General features: G+C 40.6%; 1 protein-coding gene across 2 annotated transcripts in view; it reads left to right on the top strand.

Moving 5' to 3' along the window:
• Positions 1–16210: 16210 nt before the first annotated feature.
• The window catches only part of LOC139581122 (teneurin-3-like), a 204451-nt gene continuing 195201 nt past the window's right edge, over positions 16211–25460 (top strand). For both annotated transcript variants that reach the window (XM_071410574.1, XM_071410573.1), the window contains exon 1: positions 16211–16711. The gene's annotated coding sequence lies outside the window, so the exon portion shown is untranslated. The remainder of the gene's footprint in view (positions 16712–25460) is intronic.

The raw sequence follows: 25460 nt of genomic DNA, 5'->3' as shown, positions 1-25460 counted from the left end.
TCAGAGACTCTAACCATCTGCCTCCCGTGTCTGCATCTGGGTCTCGCCCTGATCCCTTATATAAGTAATACTTTAAAGTACTTTACACCACTGAATGTTGTATGTAGCAAGATATTGCATCAACATTTCATTTAACCCAGGGGATGTTGTCTCGGGGTGCCGTGGGATAAAAAAGAGAGACTGAGAGAGAAGATTTTCAGAGATGAGGGGTGCTAAACTGATATAAATTGTGTTTGTAGACGGCAGAAACCCCATGTCCATAGAGTTTGTAGGTATTAGGGAGGGAAACTGTCTGTTCACTGTTGAAATTTGATTACAGTATGTGAAGAATAAGCCTGGCCAAATATTATTTCAATAGCGTGTTACATGTCTCTCAAAAGTTCTCTTTGATATTGGTAAAAACAAGTCTGGTAAATGATCCCTGTGCAAAAAGTTGTGCTCAGAATTAACAACAATCATATATTTTGTCCTATTTATTCAAGCTAATGTATAAATAGGACTGGTATGGCAGTTCCTTATAACCACTCACAATTGTCCCCATAACGTCCAAATGGGGGCTCATATTCAAACAGTAACACATTTACATTTACATTTAAGTCATTTAGCAGACGCTCTTATCCAGAGCGACTTACAAATTGGTGCATTCACCTTATGATATCTAGTGGAACAACCACTTTACAATAGTGCATCTAACTCATTTAAGGGGGAGGGGGGGGTTAGGAGGATTACTTTATCCTATCCTAGGTATTCCTTAAAGAGGTGTTCAACACCAATGGAATTGAACAGTTGGCTGTACAAAGCAAAGGGCAGGGGTTGCTTTCCCACAAGTAAGAAGCAGGACAACACAGTGAATATGGCATGACTGTTTTGATCCTCTTTCAAAGTTGTTTAGATTCTTGGTCATGCATGAGGCGCGATATTGGAAACGGCAAGCTAATTTGACTTGAAATATTGTGACTTTAGATACTTGTGTTTGGTTATAAGATCCCTTATCTTACTGCTTCAGCGCGGTGACTTTGCCCTCCTGTTTGCCTGTCTGTCTGTCAGCAGAGAGAGAGGAAGTTGTATGAGTGGATTTAGATTGCATTTCCCGTCCCTTGTTGTTATTTTGGGGGCGAATAACAGATTGCTCCTCCACTCACAGGCAGCAGTAGAAATCACTCTGTGTGTAATCAATCCTTTAGAAAAAAGTCAGTGTGCCCGTTGCTGGACTCAAAATCTAATAAACGTGACATTAGGGATGCGGGTATCATTCACTTGATGAATTACAGAATGTATAACGATTATGGAAATCATCATCGACTGATCATCCTTCTCAATTTATTTGTGCTCAGCGCCACTTTGGCCCCGGACTAAAATGTTATCATGTCATGAGTGTGCAGCATGTTGTCAATGCTGGCCGTGGCCTTACAGCAGTGGGTCTCTTTAGCTCTGGTGTACGTCACGTCATCCATCCATTCAACAATGGAGTGGACTGTGGAAATGCTAATTGGTCAATTGACTGGTCTGCGTGTCCATTGGCCAATGAAAGTGCCAGGCCTCGATTATGCACTTGGGACACTTGCCATGAATACAATTGCTTCAATATGATATTATGAGACAATTTTCAAGCTATTTCCATGTGTGCACAACCTTTAATGTGTATGCAAATGTGTAAAAGGGGGCTTGTTAGCCTTGTGTGAGTATATATGTGTTATGCAGTGGTGGAAAAAGTACTCAATTGTCATACTCGAGTAAAAGTAAATAAAATGCTTTAATAAAATGACTAAAGTTAGTCACCCAGTGAAATACTACTTGAGTAAAAGTCTAAAAGTATTTGGTTTTAAATATACTTGAGTATCAAAAGTAAACGTAATTGCTGATTAAAGTATTAATCATTTCAAATTCCTTATATTAAGCAAACCAGATGGCACAATGTTATTCTTTTTATAAAATACAGATAGCCACCACTGGTGCTATCATAATACACAAACGAGAAAGTGATCAAAACATTTAGGCCATCCTGTCCACACGGTGGGATAGAATCCCCGAGTTGTGAATACATTAGAATATGATTAAACCCATGACATCCATCATTTGCACCACACTATGGTACATTTTGGTAAGCAATAAATCCCAGTTATGTCAATAGAGCTCACTAGACTTCCATTTATGAAAATTGCATGGAATATGAAGATTCGCAAAGGACCAGACTCAATGAATGCTGTGTGATAGAGCCTCTGGAGAGTTTCCAATCGCTGCTGCAGGAATGTCGGATCATAATGGAGAACATATCTCTTCATTAACTGGGGCTAGGAGGAGTACAGTACAGCGCCGTATGGTTCAGGCACTGATATATGGGTCTCTCTCCATTATGTTGCCTCTGCACATTCAGCACACAGTAGTGTATCTCGTACATGTGTAAAAACAAGTTCCATTTCTTGGTAGAGCAAATGTGTGTGGCAGAATGATGGTTTTATGTAAACGCTGCATTCCAAATACTTTGCATTATCTTGAGAAAAAAATAACAGTTATATTAGGTGTTGTTAACGTTTTGGTGAGTGTGACTGTTACAATTTACTATTATAAACACTCCATGAATTTGGCATGTCAGAATTCACTTGGTTCTCTTGCAAATCAAAATTCAAAATGATATTCAATAATCTTTCTAGCTGAGTTAATGTCAATACTCGCTAGTCACACAGATTTTAAACACAGCAATGTACTGTGGGCTACATGAAGCTGTGACATTTATTTCAAGTGACATCTTTCAATTGACACTTCTTTCCAAATCCTATTTTGTGCAACAATGAGCCCTTCAAAGTCACATTTAGGTAAATCAAATCAATAAAAATGTTATTGGTCACATACACATGTTTAGCAGATGTTATTGCAGGTGTAGTGAAATGCTTGTGTTTCTAGCTCCGACAGTGCAGTAATGTCTAACAATTTCACAACAATACACCCAAATGTAAAGTAAAGGAATGTAATTAAGAATATATAAATATTTGGATGAGCAATGTCGGAGCGGCATAGACTAAAATACAGTATAATAGAATACAGTGTATACATATGAGATGAGTAATGCAAAATATGTAAACATTATTAAAGTGACTAGTGATTTCAAGTCTATCTATATAGGGCCGCAGCTTCTAAGGTGCTAGTGATGCCTATTTAACAGTCTGATGGCCTTGAGATAGAAGTTGTTTTTCAGTCTCTCGGTCCCAGCTTTGATGCACTTGTACTGACCTCGCTTTCTGGATGATAGCGGGGTGAACAGGCAGTGGCTCGGGTGGTTGTTGTCCTTGATGATACTACCGTGATTGATGATGATGACAGCAGTCAAATACATTTCTGCTCCTGTGACTGATTGTACATCCTTAAATGGGAGAATGGTCAGTCATTGGTACATGCGAACCTGTCAGTCAAAGGCAAGCTTACAAGCCATCCATCATTCAAACTGCTCAACGTAACTAATTTCTGATGTCAGGTGGTGTTTGTATGGAGGTTGTTTTTCAGTTGTGTTTGCCCTTGTTGGTATTTGTCCCTTGGATTTTACTTGGATGACTTTTCATGTTTCCAATATACCTCCTTGTTTTTGTTTCATATTTTATTTCCTTTTCACCACCCCAATTAACTGTGTAATTCTTTATCTGCAAAGTGAACAACTTAATAGCATGAAATTAAATCATGAACTATTCCTTGTCATTTCATGGTGTATTGATTAGTTAAAAGGGCAAGTCTGACTCAAAATGTTTAAAATCCCTACATCTTTCAAACTAGGTTCCAACACAGGTCAGTGACGTAACATGTGAGGCTTTTCCCTCGGGCAAAATTGAAATCCCTTCTGTATAACCAAAGGGGAAAGTGTTTTTTTGTCTCTTCTGAATGAATTCATTTCCACATGAAAGGAGATGTTCTGTCCAATCCTTTTATACAGTTCCATTTAATTGTGGAGCACAATACTGTATCAACAAAAGGCTATATCCAATACATTGTGTGGATAACACACTGTACATACAGTATAGTGATCATAGCCATTGATACTCTTATGTAGCTATCCATGTAACTGACAAAAGAAGCCATTATTCTGAACATACAGATACCCTCAGTGTTTGATTCCACAGTGGCAAATTCCCAGACAGAGGAGGAAAAGTGAATTAATAATTTTTCAATGTTGCTTTATAATGTCCAGAAGTAACTCCACTGTCCCTATGGCTTGGCCCATTTGTTTTCTCTGGTGAGTCAGTGCATCTGTAACACACATGGAGTCTTGGAGATTTTTTAAAATGTATGTATGAAGATTCTAGTTTATATTTTGAATATGCATATAAATGCAGGGTCAGCTGCAGAAGCAACATAAAATAGTACAGTAAGTTGGTATACTTAAAAAGTAATATACGGTGGGCACTGGGAAGAGTTTGCGCTTTTAGGAGTATTCCATTGGTTCAATTATGTACAATAATAAATAATGCATTATGATTAAAAGCGTGAAAATTATAATTTGAGCTCATGACACGTGTCAAGTTTGTTCATCACTGCACTACATCGTCCATGTACTGTACGTGGATATGACTATTATCTCCAATAGAGGGCATAGTAGACTGTATGGACATGTTAGTGCTTATGGCTGTAGTAGAGAAACCCAATACTTCCAGTAGTTCTTAGTTTACAAGTTCACCCATGACTCTGTGGCTGCACACGACTCTAACACCAACTGAAAGATTAGTGGAATCTGTGTGGGTAGCTGGACAGGTAGGATGACTGACAGTGAAGGTGAACAGCTGGTCACGTGTCAGGTGACAGAGGAATGGACGAGACTGAGGCAGGAATTCCTTTAACCATAAAGTGGTATATTTACTGAGTAGTCTGTGCTGCATAACAAAGGAAACAAAATAACATGTATCCAATCAAATTCATAATCACAAAGATAAAATCATAACAAACATTCATTATTAACATATTTAGGGAATTCAACAATCCAGTTCATTAAGAAGTCGATAGTAATCATCCGTGAGTCATTTAGGCTCGTAACAATTTATCATAAATCATGAAAGAATACAAACAGTGAATGGCAACAGATAGTTCAGATGAAAGGTAACAGAGTCGGTGGACTTACGTGGATTCATGGACGCACAGAACTTCTGGAGCAGACGGAGTTAAGGAACAGAAAGCAGCGAGATCAGGCGATGGCGTTTTCCTCCTTCTATGGGGATGAGATCTGTCGGTCATTTCCACCTGACCTAATTATAGCGCCCCTGGCCCAGCTGAGTAAGTGGCCATGAATTAAAGGATTATTCCACCAACTCCATGGGCCTTTTCTACACCAACATCATGTATGCTGACAAGACTGTGGTAGGCCTGATCACCGACAGCGATGAGACAGCCTACAGGGAGGTCAGTGACCTGGCAGTGTGGTGCCGCTCTTTCCCTCAACGTCAGCAAGACCAAGGAGCTGATCATGGACTACAGGAAACAGGGTTAATTGTTTGGGGTTATTTGGAGGTTTTTGGGGGATCATTTGGGTTGTTTTAGGTGCTTGAACTTTTTAGGGCTAGGGGGCAGTATTCGGAAATTCGGATGAATGACGGTAAGTAGGATATGCATATAATTGGTACTCTGAAGTTTGTAAAACTGTTAAAATAATGTCTGTGAGTATAACAGAACTGATATGGCAGGAGAAAACCCGAGGTCAAACCATCCAGAAAAAAATTAATTCAGCCCACCACTGTTTCCATTGGATGTCAAGTTTAATATGAAGGGAAAACCTCCCAGATTGCAGTTCCTAGGGCTTCCACTAGATGTCAACAGTCTTTAGAAAGAGTTTCAGGCTTGTTTTTGGAAAAATTAGCTAGAATTGTTTGTTTTTCTAAGTGGCTCCCATTTTGGCTGTAGTGTTTTCATGCGTGTGGATGAGAGCGCGTTCTTTGTTGTTTATCTCCGGTAAAGACAATAACGATTCTCCGTCTTAAATTTTATCGTTTATTTACGTATTAGGGTACCTGAGGTTTGATTATAAACGTTGTTTGACTTGTTTGGAGAAGTTTATTGGTAACGTTTGGGATTCATTTTGTATGCATTTTGAAGGAGGGAAACCGGTGGATTATTGAATGAAGCGCGCCAGCTAAACTGAGTTTTTATGGGTATAAAGAAGGCCATTTGTGATGTAGCTGGGACCTTTTGGAGTGCCAACAGAAGAAGATCTTCAAAGGTAAGGCATTTATTTTATCGCTATTTCTGAATTTCGAGGCAGGATGCAACCCCTCATGATGTGGTCTAAGCCATGTTTCTTGAACACATATCACATCAGATTTGAAATCAATTACATATTTCTTAAACTCCTGACCGTTAGCAATAAGGCTTCTGGAATTCCACTGAAGGATAAAAAAAAACATGACTATAATTATCATCATACTGAGACATTCCATCATTAGTATTATTAGGAGTCAACATATCTACAATCATGGCGACAGCAACATCTGTTACTACTAAAAACTCTTGCTGCTTCCACAATGATCTTCAACTTGGCAGTTGTCCTTTCCACAAATGCAGTCAGGTTGATAACCTTTCCAATGAAGGCTATAAAGTCAATCTGATTAACTATTAAGGTGTCCACAATTGTGAGAACAAGATTTCTTAACAGGTCTCATATCTGTGTCTGGACCCATATAAGCAACATTTCCTACAGTAGCTCCACTTATTCCAGGACTGTCTCCATCATTCTGCCTAATAGTTCTACCAATCTGCCTTGCAGCTGCTGCATGAGAGACATTGAGATATTTTATATCTTTGGGTCTCTAGCCTTTTTCTGCACCTGACATCCACCATATGGTGGACTGTGTTCCCCCCCATAATTAAAACAGTTAACCTTGACATTGTTTCCACATTCACCATAATCATGTTCCCCTTCACACTTGGCACTTGGAATCTTTTCTTTCCTTTGCACAGAGTTGCTACATGTCCCATTTTTGGGCACCTTAATGGAGGTGGGACAAACTCTCTAACAGTGAACGCCAGGAAGCCGATGTGTACTTTCTTAGGTAAAACCTTCTCAAACATTAATAATACAGACAGGATTTCACTTCTCTGCCCCTCTTTCTTACTGAACAGCCTTTTGGCTTCAACCACTATGCCCCCCTCTACATAATCTATGCACATAGATAGTGGAACCCTAGAAATGACCCCCCTCAGCTTAACCGAAGCGCCAGGGACATGACTTGTGATTTTATTCCCATTGAGAGTTTTCATTTTCAGAATCTTTTAATTTTTTAATTTTATCCCCTTTTCTCCCCAATTTTCGTGGTATCCAATCGCTAGTAATTACTATCTTGTCTCTTCGCTACAACTGCCGTACGGGCTCGGGAGAGACGACGGTCGAAAGCCATGCGTCCTCCGAAGCACAACCCAACCAAGCCGCACTGCTTCTTAACACAGCGCGCCTCCAACCCGGAAGCCAGCCGCACCAATGTGTTGGAGGAAACACCGTGCACCCGCCCCCCTCGGTTGCGCCCGGCCCGCCACAGGAGTCGCTGGAGCGCGATGAGACAAGGATATCCCTACCGGCCAAACACTCCCTAACCCAGACGACGCTAAGCCAATTGTGCGTCGCCCCACGGACCTCCCGGTCGCGGCCGGCTGCGACAGAGCCTGGGCGCGAACCCAGAGACTCTGGTGGCGCAGCTAGCACTGCGATGCAGTGCTCTAGACCACTGCGCCACCCGGGAGGCAGAATCTTCCCTTTCTGAACATGGTCAGCACAGAATATTAACCGTCTACCATTACCAATAAACCGTGCTAATGTGACTTCACCTATATCTTTCTTAATGTCATTAGCTAATCGAATAGTGTGTAGATGAGACCCTGTGGTCGCATCAAATGCGATTACAACTTTCCATTACTTTTGCTTGTCACTACCGTCACCCTCTTCACATTCAACACTAGACGTGCCACTGCTGTCTTTCTTTCTCCTTTTACTTTAACACAGACCATCCAGGTCCATGACGTTCATCATCACCACCCATTACATCAGAACTATCATCCATGTCGACCACAGTCCAGCACAGCTGTTGCTAAAACCGCCAACAATATAAAACGATGGATTCTATTTAGCTTCCTAGTTTGAAGTCGAACCCTCGATGCCGCCTCCTCCGTAACTGGTCAATGCGCATCTCTATTATTTTGCTTTTATTACGCTTCTGTGTGTTTTCAGTAACTGCATGGGTTGTTTGGCACTGAACTAAAAGGAATTCAGGTATTTAACAAGGGAAATTGATTGCAGGTGCACTCAGAGCGTAGAGATGTATAGAGACCTCCAAAAGCCTGTATAACATGGGCAGCGCCCTTGCGGACTGATACGTAACAATCTCTCTATGGCTCAGAGGCGCCTGCAATTAAAGGGACCGTTAACAGAAAAAGTAAAATTAAAGGGACAGTTAACTAAAAAGTGTCATAAAATGAGAGCCTTTTCTACAGCGGTTGTTTGGGCTTCTTTTCGGTACCTGTTTGGGGTTGTTTGCGGTCGTTTGGGGTTCTTTTGGGTACCTCTTTGGGGTGATGTAGTAGATTACTTTCAAGTTTGCTCTTATTGATTTTGCTCCTCTCTTCTCCTCGCTGACCTACTTTGAGCTCCTTCATCTTTTGTACTATCACTTTCTATTTCAACTAAACTAGGAACATATTTGGTTTCGATGGGTAGAGAGAAGCTGTCGTCTGTGATAACTTCAAATGTGGGGGAAATTCATGAAGGGGGATTTTAAAAAGTGACCAGTCAGAGAAGTATTGGTAGGACCCCCTACTGTGTGCTGGGCCTGCCACAGCTATATTTACATTTATGTTGTGCCACTGTACTGTTCTTGTAGAACCTGGCAGAGCTCTTGCCTCTAAAGGTTTTTTAAGTGGAATTAGTCAATTCTATTGTAATGAATGAAACTCCTTCCGCCAGTCGATTCTTTAAATGCTAACATTTGAAGACCATCAGATTGAGTTTCGTACGTTTTTATTTGTTTGTCTTTATGACTCAAGTAAATTCAAAGCGATAAGCCAAATGTTACATGATTAAAGAGGGAGGGGGTACACACACACACACACACACACACACACACACACACACACACACACACACACACACACACACACACACACACACACACACACGCACACGTGCCATCTGGCAAATGCCAGATGGACTGGACAATTTTTTTTAAATTCACCCAACTTATTGTGGGAAGCTTGTGGAAGGCTACTCGAAACGTTTGACCCAAGTTAAACAATTTAAAGGCAATGCTACCAAAAACTAATTGAGTGTATGTAAACTTCTGACCCACTGGGAATGTGATAAAATAAATAAAAGCTTAAATAAATAATTCTCTCTACTATTATTCTGACATTTCACATTCTTAAAATAAAATGGTGAACCTAACTGTGTAACGTCCTGACCAGAGTTATTATGTGTTTTGCTTGTTTAGTGTTGGTCAGGACGTGAGCTGGGTGGGAATTCTATGTTGTGTGTCTAGTTTGTCTGTTTCTATGTCCAGCCTAATATGGTTCTCAATCAGAGGCAGATGGTAATCGTTGTCCCTGATTGAGAATCATATATAGGAGGCTTGTTTTGTGTTGGGATGTGGTGGGTGTTTGTTTCCTGTCTCTGTGATTGTCTGCACCAGATAGGTCTGTCTCGGTTTTTGCACATTTTGTTATTTTGTATGTTGTTTGTAGTGTTTCACTTGTTCTTTTATTAAACATGTTGAACACTAGCCGCGCTGCACTTTGGTCCTCTCCTTCACCTATGGAAGAAAGCCGTTACAAACTGACCTAAGACAGGGATTCTTTACTAGGATTAAATGTCAGGAATTGTGAAAAACTGAGTTTAAATGTATTTGGCTAAGGTATATGTAAAATTCTGACTTCAACAGTACATGTCTAAACAAAAGACTCCACTATGCAAGTAAACATTTCACTGTATCGTTTAAAGCTTGTGTATCCTGTGCATGTGACAAATAAAAGTTGATTTTATTTGATATAGTTTGTCTTTACCAGAGACGGTAATGTGAAGAAAAACATGACCTGCACCAAAGTCAAATGAGGATATAACGTTAGGCCAATGAGACAGTATCCAAGTTCTAAAATTCTCTGGTAGAATGCCCTGCTTTCACTTTGTCACACTCACAACCATAAGCAATTTTTCTGTAATTAGCTCGCCATTAACATGCAAATAATGATCTTGTGAGTTTATTTTCCTGTAATAATGAATACAACTTAGCTAAAGTTAAGACGTTGTTATCTATATGATATGGTCATTACTTGAACTGGCTAGCCAGCAAACTTAACGCTAGCTAGCTAGCTAACAAGATAAAAATGAACCAAAACATTGTTTAAAAAGTTGCTTTTAGTTGCCTGATTTGCTAGACTGACATATGCTAAATTCATTTTTAAACGGATGGATTTATTGGTGTTAAAATACACCAGTTAAACTATTTTGGACCACCAGGCTGCTGATGTCATCCAGCCTGTCATTTTTGTGTTCATACTTTTTCATAACAACAACGACAAGTTTGATGTCGGATGACAATAGCATGTTCATGATGTCACTGCGACAACTGTCTACAGACATGTCAATAGACGTAGTATAAACCAGCCTTTAGTTTTGAAATCTTTGGTTGTTTAGTACACTACCTTACTCACTCTGTTTAGCACATGGCCTCACATGTGAATCCTTAAAGAGATGGGTGGTGCTAAGGCTTAAGACGGTATGAATGATGCTGAATGGGTGTAGACAGAGGTGTACCAAAAGGTGTACAAAAAGTACAAATGCCATTTTCTCAAAAGTGGGGTTATCAACTTTCAAATCAGAATTACTTTACCATTGTTCCTCAACTGTAGTGTGATATAACATTTTATAAACTCAACTAAACTTATCTTTTTCAGGACCCTGTCTTTCAAAGATAATTCGTAAAAATCCAAATAACTTCACAGATCTTCATTGTAAAGGGTTATAACACTGTTTCCCATGCTTGTTCAATGAACCATAAACAATTAATGAACATGCACCTGTGGAACGGTCATTAAGACACAAACAGCTTACAGATGGTAGACAATTAAGGTCACAGTTATGAAACTTAGGACACTGAAGAGGCCTTTCTACTGACTCTGAAAAACACCAAAAGAAAGATGGAGACCTGCTCATCTGCGTGAACATGCCTTAGGCATGCTGTAAGGAGGCATGAGGACTGCAGATGTGGCCAGAGCAATAAATTGCAATGTCCGTACTGTGAGACGCCTAAGACAGCACTACTGGGAGACAGGACGGACAGCTGATCGTCCTCGCAGTGGCAGACCACGTGTAACAACACCTGCACAGGATTGGTACATCCGAACATCACACCTGCGGGACAGGTACAGGATGGCAACAACAACTATCTAAGTTACACCAGGAAAGCACAATCCCTCCATCAGTGCTCAGACTGTCCGCAATAGGCTGAGAGATGCTGGACTGAGGGCTTGTAGGCCTGTTGTAAGGCAGGTCCTCACCAGACATCACCGGCAACAACGTCGCCTATGGGCACAAACCCACCGTCGCTGGACCAGACAGGACTGGCAAAAAGTGCTCTTCACTGACGAGTCGCGGTTTTTCCTCACCAGGGGTGATGGTGGGATTCACGTTTATCGTCGAAGGAATGAGCATTACACCGAGGCCTGTACTCTGGAGCGGGATCGATTTGGAGGTGGAGTGTCCGTCATGGTCTGGGGCAGTGCGTCACAGCATCATCGGACTGAGCTTGTTGTCAATGCAGGCAATCTCAACTCTGTGCGTTTCAAGGATGACATCCTCCTCCCTCATGTGCTACCTTTCCTGCAGGCTCATCCTGACATGACCCTCCAGCATGACAATGCCACCAGCCATACTGCTCGTTCTGTGCGGGATTTCCTACAAGACGGGAATGTCAGTGTTCTGCCATGGCCAGCGAAGAGCCCGGATCTCAATCCCATTGAGCACGTCTGGGACCTGTTGGATTGGAGGGTGAGGGATAGGGCCATTCCCCCCAGAAATGTCCGGGAACTTGCAGGTGCCTGGTGGAAAAGTGGGGTCACATCTCACAGCAAGAACTGGCAAATCTGGTGCAGTCCATGAGGAGGAGATGCACTGCAGTACTTAATGGAGCTGGTGGCCACACCAGATACTGACTGTTACTTTTGATTATTATTTTTTTTTCTCCAGGGACACATTATTCCATTTCTGTTAGTCACATATCTGTGGAACTTGTTCAGGTAATGTCTCAGATGTGTAATCTTATGTTCATACAAATATTTACACATGTTAAGTTTGCTGAAAATAAACGCAGTTGACAGTGAGGACGTTTCTTTTTTTGCCGAGTTTAGCTCTGAGTCTCTACTTCATCCAATGCAAAAAACACAATTTCAAATTTTGCTAAAGTTGTTTTAGGACTTTACTGTTGGATGACTACATGGCTACTAGCAGTGGGCATCACAGGCGGCTGGTGGCATCTTAATTGGGGAGGACGGCTCATAGTAATGACTGGAACGGATGGAATGGAATTAAACACATCAAACACGTAGTTTCCAAGCATTTGATACCATTCCATTTACTCCATTCCAGACATTATAATGAGCCGTCCTTCCCTCTGCCGCTTCCTGTCTTGGTTATTATATTTAGAGTTAGTGATCCAGCTATTTGTCCTTTGAGTTTCCACTTCCTTAGGTGTTGAACCCCAAATTAATTAACCTATGGTATTAGTTAGTGCACATAAAGATGTATGTAACTGATCTTTATTGAACAAAAAAAATAGAAATTCTCGAGTCCTATTTTGACAGTAAAATAGCAACTATAGTCTAATTGTCAACCCACAATTGATGACAATCACTGCATTAGGCTGCACATCAAAATATCTTGAATCATGCATTCCTGCTTGGACGTGTTAGATGAAAGAACTTATTTATTGAGCTGGCAGCAAGCGCAGTGATGTGGGCTGGTGTGGCTAAAATGCCAGGGCCGAATTCTTGTCCCAGTCTGCCCCTGCGCTCACACGCACATACACACTTATCATAAGTATAGCCAATATATTTAGTGCTGTGACTTGTGTAATTAAGTGATAATGCCTGAGAAGCCATGTATGGAGGATATATTGACACAGGTGTTGTTGGCATGGCAAACCATGCCAATATATCCTCCAAACACCAGCTTCTCAGGCATTATCACTTTTATACAACGGGTTACCAGCATATTCAAGTAATTATATACATATTTTCATGAAAAACGTTATTTTGATTAATTAATTTATAATTTTTAATCCACAAGATATAGTCCACTACACAAATCTAGGGTTGCTACCCAAGCCGGCTGGTCGTCTGTTCTATCTGTTCGGTTGCCAGTGACGCGACCCAGTCTTTTTGTTTTGTATCTATGGACGCGACCCAGTCGTTCATTCTAAATGCTCCATTGCCATACTGTCTGACAACGTTCTTATCCCTTGCTTGCTAGCTAGCCAACTACTGCTAATTTACAGTCACGTCAAAAAGTGCAGCCAGAATAACAGCAAAATATCTCCATTTGCATTTGTTTAAGCTGTTTTCTAGTGAAATGTATTTGGTACAACCATAACAATGATCTAATGAGGCGCGATTTCTCCTGGCATAGAAAATGTGCTCAATTGTCAGGACTTGTTCAGAGGAGCTAGCCAACAACACAGCTAACATAATCACTTCAAACTGAAGCTGGAAAGACTGCAAACTAGCTGCACTTCGTTAAGTTTTTACCTTTTTTCAATGTATATATTTTTTGGTATATATCCATAAAAATGATGCCAGCTGGTTCATGATTTCTACTGTCTGAGAAACGCTGCCTGCCTGTCTGTCTCGTCCCGACTCGCAACACTTTCATTACTATGGGACAGCTGGAGATCACATTTGAATATTGAAACAACGTGGGAGAGACAGACAGCAAGGTTTATACAAATCTCCGCTGTTGAAATCTAAATGTTAGTCTAAAAGAAATGTGAGCTAATGTCTAGATGCTTTTTTATATGGAACGCCGTTTGTGTCTTTGCATGTCAAAAAAGATACACATCAAATAACACTATTTGACGTGTCAAATAAGCTTGTTGACCAATCAGGACCTGAATATGACTGCGCGTCACATAATAATTTAACGCCTTCATAAATGTTTTACGTAGTTATTACACATTGATTACCCTATCACTCATATTTAATATGTCACAAAGATTCATCGAACGTATGCTATGATGCTGGTAAAGTTGTCACGTGCACCTACAGTGCTGGTCATAAAAAGCTAGCTAGCTCATGGATGCAAACAATGTTCTTCCCCAAAACATAGCAAAACGACATAATCTGTTTTAGTAGCTATAGTTAGCTAGCTAACCATCTAGCTAGGTGTCATCATCTAAAATAACCCTAATTTATAAAGTAGTTTTTATATGATCAATTGGGGTCTGACGCATCTATGTGAAGCTAGCCACAATAAGGATTAGCCCCAATAGTGGACTTTGCGGTTAGCCTTCAAAATAAAAGTATGTGATTGACAGTGAATTAAAATTGTACAATTATGACATAATTGAATAAATCATGCTAAACGAGGTTGGAATGTTATCTAAAATCAACAAAAGACAATTTGTTAATTTGACAAAAATCTGTTGAAATCACACTGGATGTGTTAGACTTTAGAATTGCATTAGGGGCATACTTATTTCACTGTACAGCCTTACCTATGGATTGTGGATCAAAGACATGGAGTATCAGTCTACTCAGTGACACCCAGAGAACATTAGCGTCATAGCTCTTATTGTGGGACTCTGAAATAACTGTGAATTGAGCCACATTTATTGTCAACCTATGTGTATTGAACACTATTCCAGAGGAAAAACAATACTGCGTGGATGTTTCGGCGTCTGATAACTCTGAGGAGGACATTGAGAAACAATATATTGGGTATTGAGTAGACTGATACCCCATTTCATTGATCCCCAATCCTTAGGTAAAGCTGTACAGTGCAATATGAATGTCAATGTACACAATAGGCTGACTGGGAAGGGGATTTCACACAGTCAAAGTCCCGCGATAAGAGCTACAACGCTAATATTTGCGTAAACTCTTCACAGTTGTGTTCTGTGGGTGTCACCGAGTAGACTGATACTCCATTTCATTGCTTCACATTCCAACATTGTTTTACATTATATAGTCTAAATATGGCATGATTCCACCAATTGTAACCTTCTGCATCATTTTCAAAGAGGTACCTTTATTTTGAAGGCAAACAGCAAATTCTAATATTGTGCCTAATCCTTATTGTGGCTAGCTTCACAACACATAACCTGGTCCGGTCGAGCCTCGTGAAGCTAGCTGGCTGCTTATAACACCGTTTTGGGCAACAGGGTTTAGTAGTTGGCTAGCTATTTATTTTCATGAACTGAAGTTCAATTTCAATAGGCGAACAAAAAGTGACTACCTAGCTAATACCAGAAGTCGCTGTCCAACACAACATTCTATAATTAAACTGTGTTATTTGACATGTATCTTTTTTGACACGCAAAGACCCAAACAGCGTTCCATATTTTTATAGTGGAGATCAAGTTTATAAAGAGCCTGGCTGGGCTGATGAGACAGTGGATTGCGCAGTCCGATGGAACAGAAGCATTTTAATGTAATACATTTAGCCGGTGGTAACTTGTGGAATAGACACCGGCTGGAATGCGGTTTTAACCAATTAGGATTAGACCCACCAGTTGTATAATTAAGCAATAAGGCCAGAGGGGGTGTGATATATGGCCAATATATCACGGCTAAGGGCTGTTCATAGGCACAACACAACGTGCTATGGCCATATACCATAACCCTGAGGTGTCTTATTGCTTTTATAAACTGCTTACCAAAGTAATTAGAGCAGTAAAAATACATGTTTTGTCATATAAGGTCAACTACAAGGTCTGATATACCACGGCTGTCAGCCAATCAGCATTCAGGGCTCGAACCACCCAGTTTATAATAACTAATAATTTAATACATAAAGAAATGCATTTGTACTGGACATATATAGACTACTTATCACTTAATTTTGAAGTGATGGTACTGTTTAATACTTACCATTGGTTTCTCCTATTATTCAAACGCTTCATGAACTTTTTCAAGAGCGGTGGCATGTGACATATTTGGGAAGATTTACAAGGATATCAGGAGCAACCCGTAAAGAAGAGGGATGCGCACAACCCAGTGGAAGCAGAGGGATGCGCTGCGCATTTCTTTTGCTAACAAGTGCATACAGGACAAAACAACCGTAATTGGAGAGCGTTGTCCTCACTATTACTAAAAAGCCTCACGATTAAGAAAACGTCCTCTGCATGACGAGCAAGAAGAGTCAGAATTGCTGCAGGCAAGGGAATAGATACTCCTGAGCGGACGAAGGTGATTGGAAGAAATATTAGCAGTAGCACATGAGTTTGTGACACGTCTTTTCCTCCTGAAACCTTGACATGCAGCACAGCACACCTTCACACTGCATGATAGCGTTGTCTCGTGTTATGCTAAGGAAATTGCAACAAAGAAGAGTGCTTGGCACACATTTTTTTAAAGGATATTGAGGGTGTGATTGCGGAAAATTTCACTCACCACCATCACCGACGGACAACGCGGTGCGCAAGTTTGTATGTCTGTTGTGGAAGTTTTTCAGCAGCTCCGGACAACGGGATTGTTCAATTAGTTGCATCAGGTAAGGGCAAAAACAACTAACGTTAGGCATTTACCTTTTGTTTTGACACCTGCATGATTATTTATTGATATTCTGCTATTTTATGGTTCAAATTTATATATTTTTTATAACCTAAATGGTTGACACTGCTTTTCAGAAAACGTGCATAAATACATAGCCTAAATAACGTTACACGTGGTGTTCTAGGGCTACAGTTTCATATCAGTATATGACTGTTTCTTTAGAATTTTATCATATGGCGGATTCTATTATACTGAGCCGCGGTGCACTGGGCAAAAGCCAGTCATATCATCAGGCGAAAGCGGGGAGGGAGGCGCGCCATTCTCAAATATAACAGTAATCTGTGCCGCTCTGTCAATTTGTCAAGGCAGTATGGTGCATCGTCCAAAAACATAGCCTACAACATCTCTTATCAATAAAATACATGTTTGAAGTTTGTAACAATTTTTCATTGCAAAGGCAGAAAGCGGTTTTTTACGAAAAGCAATCGCTTGTGCACGGGAAAACACCGAATTTGACTAATTACTACTTATTAGTGTGCAATGCAACCTGACCTCAAGAGAATTTCATATTATTATGTATGTAAATCCGAGACAGAAACTCTTTTTAATATGATATTGTATGCTACAGTTAGTATGGTATGTATTAATTTGTGGCTGTCCATCACCAATTTCGTTTGATATGCTACGAATTACAATTCGTATTATATGTTGCACGTCGGATTTAGTACATTCAAGTACAGGTGCGGTCAGACGGCATCAACTTGCTTTTACCAGTGTGGCATAACATTGCGTCCAGTAAAGCTTTACTTTTAATAGTTCCGACAAGCAGCTGCAGCACTCAATAAATCTGTAATGGGTTATTATTATCGATCATTCCTCTAGGTCGAAATAGACCGACTGTTCTTGGTATGTCCAGGGGTAGTTTGCTCACTCTTGAGTTGTCGATTTGTTTGTAGAATAGGCCTATGCCTGATTAGTGTACTGGGATAATATACACATATTTGCTTACCTGTTCATCATAGCCCTTACTGTCTAGATACATGATTATATGATAGGTTACCATCAAAGCATGATTGGCAAATCTTGCAATGTGACTGATGGATGGGCCTATTTTCCTTTGCCTTTAACATGAGTAGGTAATACGTCAATTCTGTATTGCTTAGCGAGTTTGGTAGGTTACGTGTCTTATGTTATTATTTGTGACCTGGCAACACCCCTGAGGGCATGAATATACAGTATGACGCATAGGCTAATGCATAAATCATTATAAATTATCTTATAATGCATTATGAAGAGGGTATTCATAGGGATTAGTACCAAAATATCAAGGATATGCCTGATATGACACCTTGTCCAATGACAGCCACAAAAAATGATGCCAAAGGAGATGTTGCTTGGGGTTGGAACTATAGTGCACTAAGTCGCCAGTCCATTAGTCTACACCTTATTACTTCCATTACTTACCTATATAGTAATTCATCTGATTCCCTCAGTCATGATGGGGATAATTGAGTTCATTTGAGTGTTTTTCTCACTTTGGAGCTGGCAGTGAGGCAGTCACTGAGGTCTGGTCCGCCTAAATGAAATCAGACAACTTCTATTGCTTTACTACATTCACAATCAGACGTTCAGAAAAGCTTCATTGTAATAAAATGAATGTCTAGGTGTTTCAGTATTTATACTGATCAATTTCAACACCAATGGAACATCAGCTGAACAATGCTTAGCCTATTTGAACAATATCCACACAGAAGATGAAATAAATTATTTACTAGAGGTGGGCTAGTTTCATTCATTCCATGGGCCTACAATGTAATTAAGATTTAAATTTTAATCACATCAGTTGCCTCATTCTTCGAACCGAATAAACATGTTATTTTCTGTGATGAAGACTGGGCAGCAGGATGGTGCTGGGTTGGACATCTCCCTCACTCCTATTATCTTGCACATTAAATATCTATTGTGTCTTGCCATGGAGGCTCAGTAGTTGACCTTATGAAATGTTACATTAGGGAAAGGGGGATACTTAGACAGTTGTGTAACTGAATGCGTTCAACTGAAATGTGTCTTCTGCATTTAACCCAACCCCTCTGAATCGACATCCACATTTTCAGTGCCCCGGGGAACAGTGGGTTAACTGCCTCGCGCAGGGGCAGAATGACAGATTTTTACTTTGTCAGCTCGGGATTCAATCCAGCAACCTTTCGGTCACTGGCCCAACGCTCTAACCACTAGGCTACCTGCACCATTAGATACTGCAAATAGCATGGCCGAGGGCATCTGTTTCAACACGTCAAAGTCAACATGTGATGGTCCTCGCAGCTTGTCAAACTGCTCACAGATCCCTGGGCTCAGCAGATCGGTTTTATGCTATATTTGCTATATATTTGCTGGCCCCAATCTGCTACTTTTAACACCTAGCCTGCTATGCCTTTGTTTGGCTGATCTGTTATCTCACCTAGTTTTTCTGAATTCTTACTGAATCCTCTTGCTGTTGTTTGAGTTTTTTGGGTTGTGAGAAAGATTTATATTTTTAGCTGTGAAATGGTCCAAACAATGTTGTTCATGAATAAATATGGATGGAGTATGTTTTATTCATTTTATATGACTACAAGAAAGCAGGAAGGAATCTTAGGAATTGGGTTACACTTTTATTTAAACTAGTTTAGGTTTACATTTTGAAATAATAAATGAAGGAATGAGACGCTAGCATAATGTAGTATTTATGTGATGTTGCAGCAGTGCCATGGACGGAAGTAATATGCTACCATGACATTTTAAAGTGAGCATTTAGGCAAAGCTTGTGGCTCTCAATCAGAATGACAATGATTTTCTTTTGAATTGTTGAAATTGTCTCAAGTGAAGAGATTGACATATGTGGTCTTAATAGATCAAAGTTAAAAAGGTCCAGTTGATGCATTTATCTCTCTGGAATTAATTTGGATACGCTTTACACTATCAAACAGTTATGCTCTCTTTCAACTTGACACTTTTGCTCTGAAAGTCACCCAAGGATTTTGGAGGATTGCATGCTCTTGAAATGTGCTTATGGCAGGAATATTTGATGACAGCTTTTGATGTATAGCCACCATGGTTCTTAACTACACGATGTACTGTTGAAAAGGAGAAAACATAACATGTAAGGGCAGTTTGCTACAAAGGATTGCTTGGCTAAAACTGTTATTACATTTTTTTAAACACCTACTACTCTCAGCCTTTACTGTATTTTAAACCATGACCACTATTGAAACATAATTTAGCATCTCTATACAGTATACTTAGTATCCAAGTCACTTATTTGGCAAACTGAGATAATCTCAGATGCTTTGGCTGTATTCATTCCTTTGGAATTGTGCGTCATCTACAGTGCCTAGTGAAAATCTACACACCCCTTGCACAGTCTGCACATTTTGCTGCCTTAAAATGACATCTTAAAAGGGATTAAAGTCGATTATTTCCCCTACAGATCTACACAACCTACTCCACATTTTCAAAGTGAAAGAAAGTTAGAGAAACGTTTTCAAATTAAAAAAATTATAAAACAGAAGATGTCTTGATTGCGTATGTCTTCACAGCCCAGAGTTAGTACTTGGTACACCTTTGGCAGTCAATACAGATGTTAATACTTTTCAATAATATTCTACCAACTTTGCACAACTCATAGGGCATTTGTCTGTAGTTTTTGTCAAAATTGCTTAAGTTCAGTAAATTTGGTTGGAAATCGTTGATGGACAGCAATAATTAAACCTTGTCTCTGATTTTCAAGCATATTTAAGCGTTTCTGGACTGAGACTAGACCACTCAGGAAATGTATTTTATGCCAAAGACACACCAGAATTGCTTTTCGAGAGGTGTTAAGTGTTCCTGAATGGTCCAGTGTCTGTCTTGACTTAAATCTGCTTAAAAAAGGTTTTATATTGCTGTCCATCAATGATTGCCAATAAAATGTAATGAGTTTGAGCAATTTTGACAAAAACAATGGATATATGTTGCCCTAAGTGTTGGTAAAATCTTATTCAAAATGATTCACACGTGAAATGCCTGCCAAAAGTGCTTCCACCAAGTAATAACTCTGGGGTGTGAAGACATACTCAATTATTACATCCTCATTTTATATATTCTATAATTTTACTTTCACTTTGAAAATGTGGAGTAGGTTGTGTAGATCAATGGGGGAAAGAATCTATTATAATCCCTTGTTTAGATCAAATTTTAAGGCAGAAAAATGTGAAGACTGTGCAAGGGGTGTGTAGACTTTCACTAGCGACTGTATGTGTGTCATACATGCTTGTGTACATTGGTTTCCAGCAACTCCTGCTCAGTAGGCTTGTGGGGTACTTGTTTTTCACTATGTGGCATGGGACGTCATAATTATGTTTTTATGGTTGAAATCTGTTTCTGTGGTTCCAAGTGACGTCACATAGCTTGTGTGATGACTAGTCTTTTCTATGACCTGAATACTTGCCCAGACTTCAAACGATTGAACATATTGAAGAACGATCTGGCCTTAATGCCCATGTACTCTTATCATCTTCACCCGGCACAGCTAGAAGAGGACTGGCCACCCCTCAGAGCCTGGTTCCTCTCTAGGTTTCTTCCTAGGTTCCTGCCTTTCTAGGGAGTTTATACTAGTCACCATTAGAGGTCGACCGATTATGATTTTTCAACGCCGATACCGATACCAATTATTGGAGGACAAAAAAAGCCAATACCAATTAATCGGCCGATTAAAAAAAAAAAAAAAAAAAAAAAAAAAATATATATAAAAAAAAAATAAATAAAAATAAATAAATTATATATATATATATATATATATCTTTTTTTTTTTCATTTTTTTTTTTTTTTAATCGGCCGATTAATATTATATAATATATATATCATACACACACACACATTTTTGTAATAATGACAATTGCAACAATACTGAATGAACAAGGAACACTTTTATTTTAACTTAATATAATACATAAATAAAATCAATTTAGTCTCAAATAACATGAGAACATATGTTAAAACGAACCACCAGCTTTCATGGGTCTTTAATATTCCCAGTTAAGAAGTTTTGGGTTGTAGTGCAGAAAGCAGAGCTTGTCTGCATGGTCCCCTGTCAGTCTGCTCCTCTGCGAAACACAGACCTTATTTGAAGTAGATCAAGACATTCTCAATGGAAGACATGAACGGTAAAATAATGAAGGAACCCTTTCAAGTTCAGCCGCAAGTTATTACAGGAATTATAATGCGTCGACTATTTCTCTCTAAACCATATACCTTTGTGTCACGATCGTCAATGGGAGAGAGAGAGGACCAAGGCGCAGCGTGTGGAAAATACATCTTCTCTTTATTAGAAGAAGGACAACGAAACAAAACAACAAACAGACGAACGTGAAGCTATCAAAGACTAAGTGCAAACATGCAACATAGACACAGACAATTACCCACAAAACCCCAATGCCTATGACTGCCTTAAATATGGCTCTCAATCAGAGACAATGAACCACAGCTGCCTCTAATTGAGAACCAATCTAGGCAGCCATAGACATAACTAGACAACTACACTAGACACTACAAAAACACATACATTCCCCATGTCACACCCTGACCTAACTAAAAAACATAAAGAAAAACAAAGAATACTAAGGCCAGGGCGTGACACTTTGACTAATCCGGAAACTATCACCTCGAAAACAAAACGTTTATTCCGTTCCGTATTTTATCTAATGGGTGGCATCCATGAGTCTAAATATTCCTGTTACATCGCACAACCTTCAATGTTATGTCATAATTACGTAAAATTCTGGCAAATTAGTTCGCAAAGAGCCAGGCGGCCCAAACTGTTGCATATACCCTGACTCTGCGTGCAATGAACGCAAGAGAAATGACACAATTTCACCTGGTTAATATTGCCTGCTAACCTGGATTTCTTTTAGCTAAATATGCAGGTTTAAAAATATATACTTGTGTATTGATTTTAAGAAAGGCATTGATGTTTATGGTTAAGTACACATTGGAGCAATGACAGTCATTGATTGATTGTTTTTTATAAGATAAGTTTAATGCTAGCTAGCAATTTACCTTAGCTTACTGCATTCGCGTAACAGGCAGGCTCCTCGTGGAGTGCAATGTAATCAGGTGTTAAAGCATTGGACTAGTTAACTGTAAGGTTGCAAGATTGGATCCCCCGAGCTGACAAGGTTAAAAATCTGTCGTTCTGCCCCCGAGGCAGAACGTTCCTAGGCCGTCATTGAAAATAAGAATGTGTTCTTAACTGATTTGCCTAGTTAAATAAAGGTGTAAAAAAAAAAAAAACGATTGGCAAATCGGCGCCCAAAAATACCGATTTTCGATTGTTATGAAAACTTGAAATCGGCCCCGATTTAATCGGCAATTCCGATTAATCGGTCGACCTCTTGTCACCATGCTTCTACATCTGCTACATCTGTATAAACACTTTCTGACATCTGCGGATATAAAAAGGGCTTTATAAATACATTTGATTTGGTTAGACTTTATCGCAGCTGTATAATAAATTCTCGAGCAGTGTTTTCACAGCAGTCATTTTGCTGTGGTGCCGCGCCACGGCAAAATCATTGCCGCCACACCATCAAAATATGGGACATGAAAGAATACTGTATTCTTTCATGTCCCAAGAATACTGATTTACTTATTAACCCTCAAAGTCCCGCTCATGTAATCCCAACCATAAATTAATAGCATTGTCATCATACTGCAGGCCCGCAACAGGTAACCCTCATTGACTCTTGTTTAAACCCATATCCCTGTTCGAGGCATAGGCCCAATGGCTCAGTTCTAGACAATCTTGTATCTATACCAATTCAAACCAATTTTCAAATAAGGAATTACCTACTGATCATAGCATGCTTGTATTAGTGATAGGGTTGCAAAGGGTCAGAAACGTTCTTTTCCCGGAAATTGTCCATGGGAAGTTAGCCCGGGAATTTGGGGAATTTTGCTTAAATTCATCAAAAAAGTTAGCTTATAACAGTGACGTTTTTTTTGTGGGATACACATAAGGCAATTCTAGGTCTTGTGGCATATTTTGGTTAAACTATCCCCAATTCAATGGAATTGCAACCCTCTGCATGCACAGTGCATTCTTCCATCACATCTACAGCTGATTCTTAAGATCTTGCACACTAATGAGATGCTATTGAGCCCACACTACTACACTATCTGAGCCAAGGACTACATGCTTTCTGGTAAGTTTTGATTACAATACTGGGTGGGGTGAATATATTTTTACATGAAAAAAATTATCTTTTGTTAGTAAATAGTAGCCTACAGCAAGTGTGTTTAAATCATTTCTAACATGTTAACAATTTCTGCTAGTCACTTTTTGCTACCATTTGGCTTAGCTTGCTTGAGCCTGCTAACTGAGTGTTAATTCACCTGTTTCCATACATGTTTAATTTTAAAACATTTATCTTACAAAGGAGTTGTTTTCACAAACGTCGTCAGGGTGGTAATGACCAGACCAAGGTGCAGTGTGGTGAGCGTACATTTCTTTTTATTTATGAATGTCGCCAACAAAAACAGGAAACAACAAAACGAACGTGCTCCGGACATCACTGCTCCGGACTGGAGACCGTCGCTGCAGGCTCCGGACCGCGGATCAATACTTGAGGCTTTGTGCCATGGATCCTCATTGCAGGCTCCGGGCCATGGACCATCACTGGAGGCTTCGTGCCATGGATCATCTCTTGAGGCTTCGTGCCATGGATCATCACTTGAGGCTTCGTGCCATGGATCATCACTGGAGGCTTCGTGCCATGGATCATCACTGGAGGCTTCGTGCCATGGATCACCACTGGAGGCTTCGTGCCATGGATCACCACTGGAGGCTTCGTGCCATGGATCACCACTGGAGGCTTCGTGCCATGGATCACCACTGGAGGCTTCGTGCCATGGATCATCACTGGAGGCTTCGTGCCATGGATCATCACTGGAGGCTTCGTGGCATGGATCATCACTGGAGGCTTCGTCCCATGGATCATCACTGGAGGCTTCATGCCATGGATTATCACTGGAGGCGTCGGGCCATGGATCATCACTGGTGACTTCGTGCCATGGATCATCACTGGAGGCTTTGTGCCATGGATCCTCACTGGAGTGAGGAGACGTATAGGCAGCCTGGTGCGTGGAGCTGCCACAGGGCTTACCAGGCTGGGGAGACATACAGGAGGCCAGGTTCTGGGAGCAGGCACAGGACTCACTAGGCTGGGGAGACATACAGGAGGCCTGGTTCTGGGGGCAGGCACAGGACTCACCAGGCTGGGGAGACATCCTGGAGGCTTGGTTCTTGGAGTAGGCACCGGATACACTGGGCCGTGGAGGCGCACTGGAGGTCTCGAGCGTAGAGCCTGCACAACCCGTCCTGGCTGGATGGTTACCTTCGCCCGGCAAAGGCGGGGCGCTGGCACAGGACCCACTGGGCTGTGCAGACACACCGGAGACACAGTGCGCAGAGCCGGCGCAGGATATCCTGGGCCGGAGAGACGCACTGGCGGCCAGAAGCGCTGAGCCGGCACCATCCGTCCTGGCTGGATGCCCACTCTAGCCCTGCCGATGCGGGGAGCTGGAATGTAGCACACCGGGCTGTGAACGCACACTGGAGACACCGTGCGCTCCACCGCATAACACGGTGCCTGACCAGTAACACGCTCCTTACGGTAAGCACGAGGAGTTGGCTCAGGTCTGAATCATGACTCTGCCACACTCCCCGTGGCCAG

The sequence above is a fragment of the Salvelinus alpinus genome, chromosome 7 (assembly GCF_045679555.1).
Source record: "Salvelinus alpinus chromosome 7, SLU_Salpinus.1, whole genome shotgun sequence".
NCBI classification, from domain to species: Eukaryota; Metazoa; Chordata; class Actinopteri; order Salmoniformes; family Salmonidae; genus Salvelinus; species Salvelinus alpinus.
This window is presented reverse-complemented; position numbering and strand designations above follow the sequence as displayed.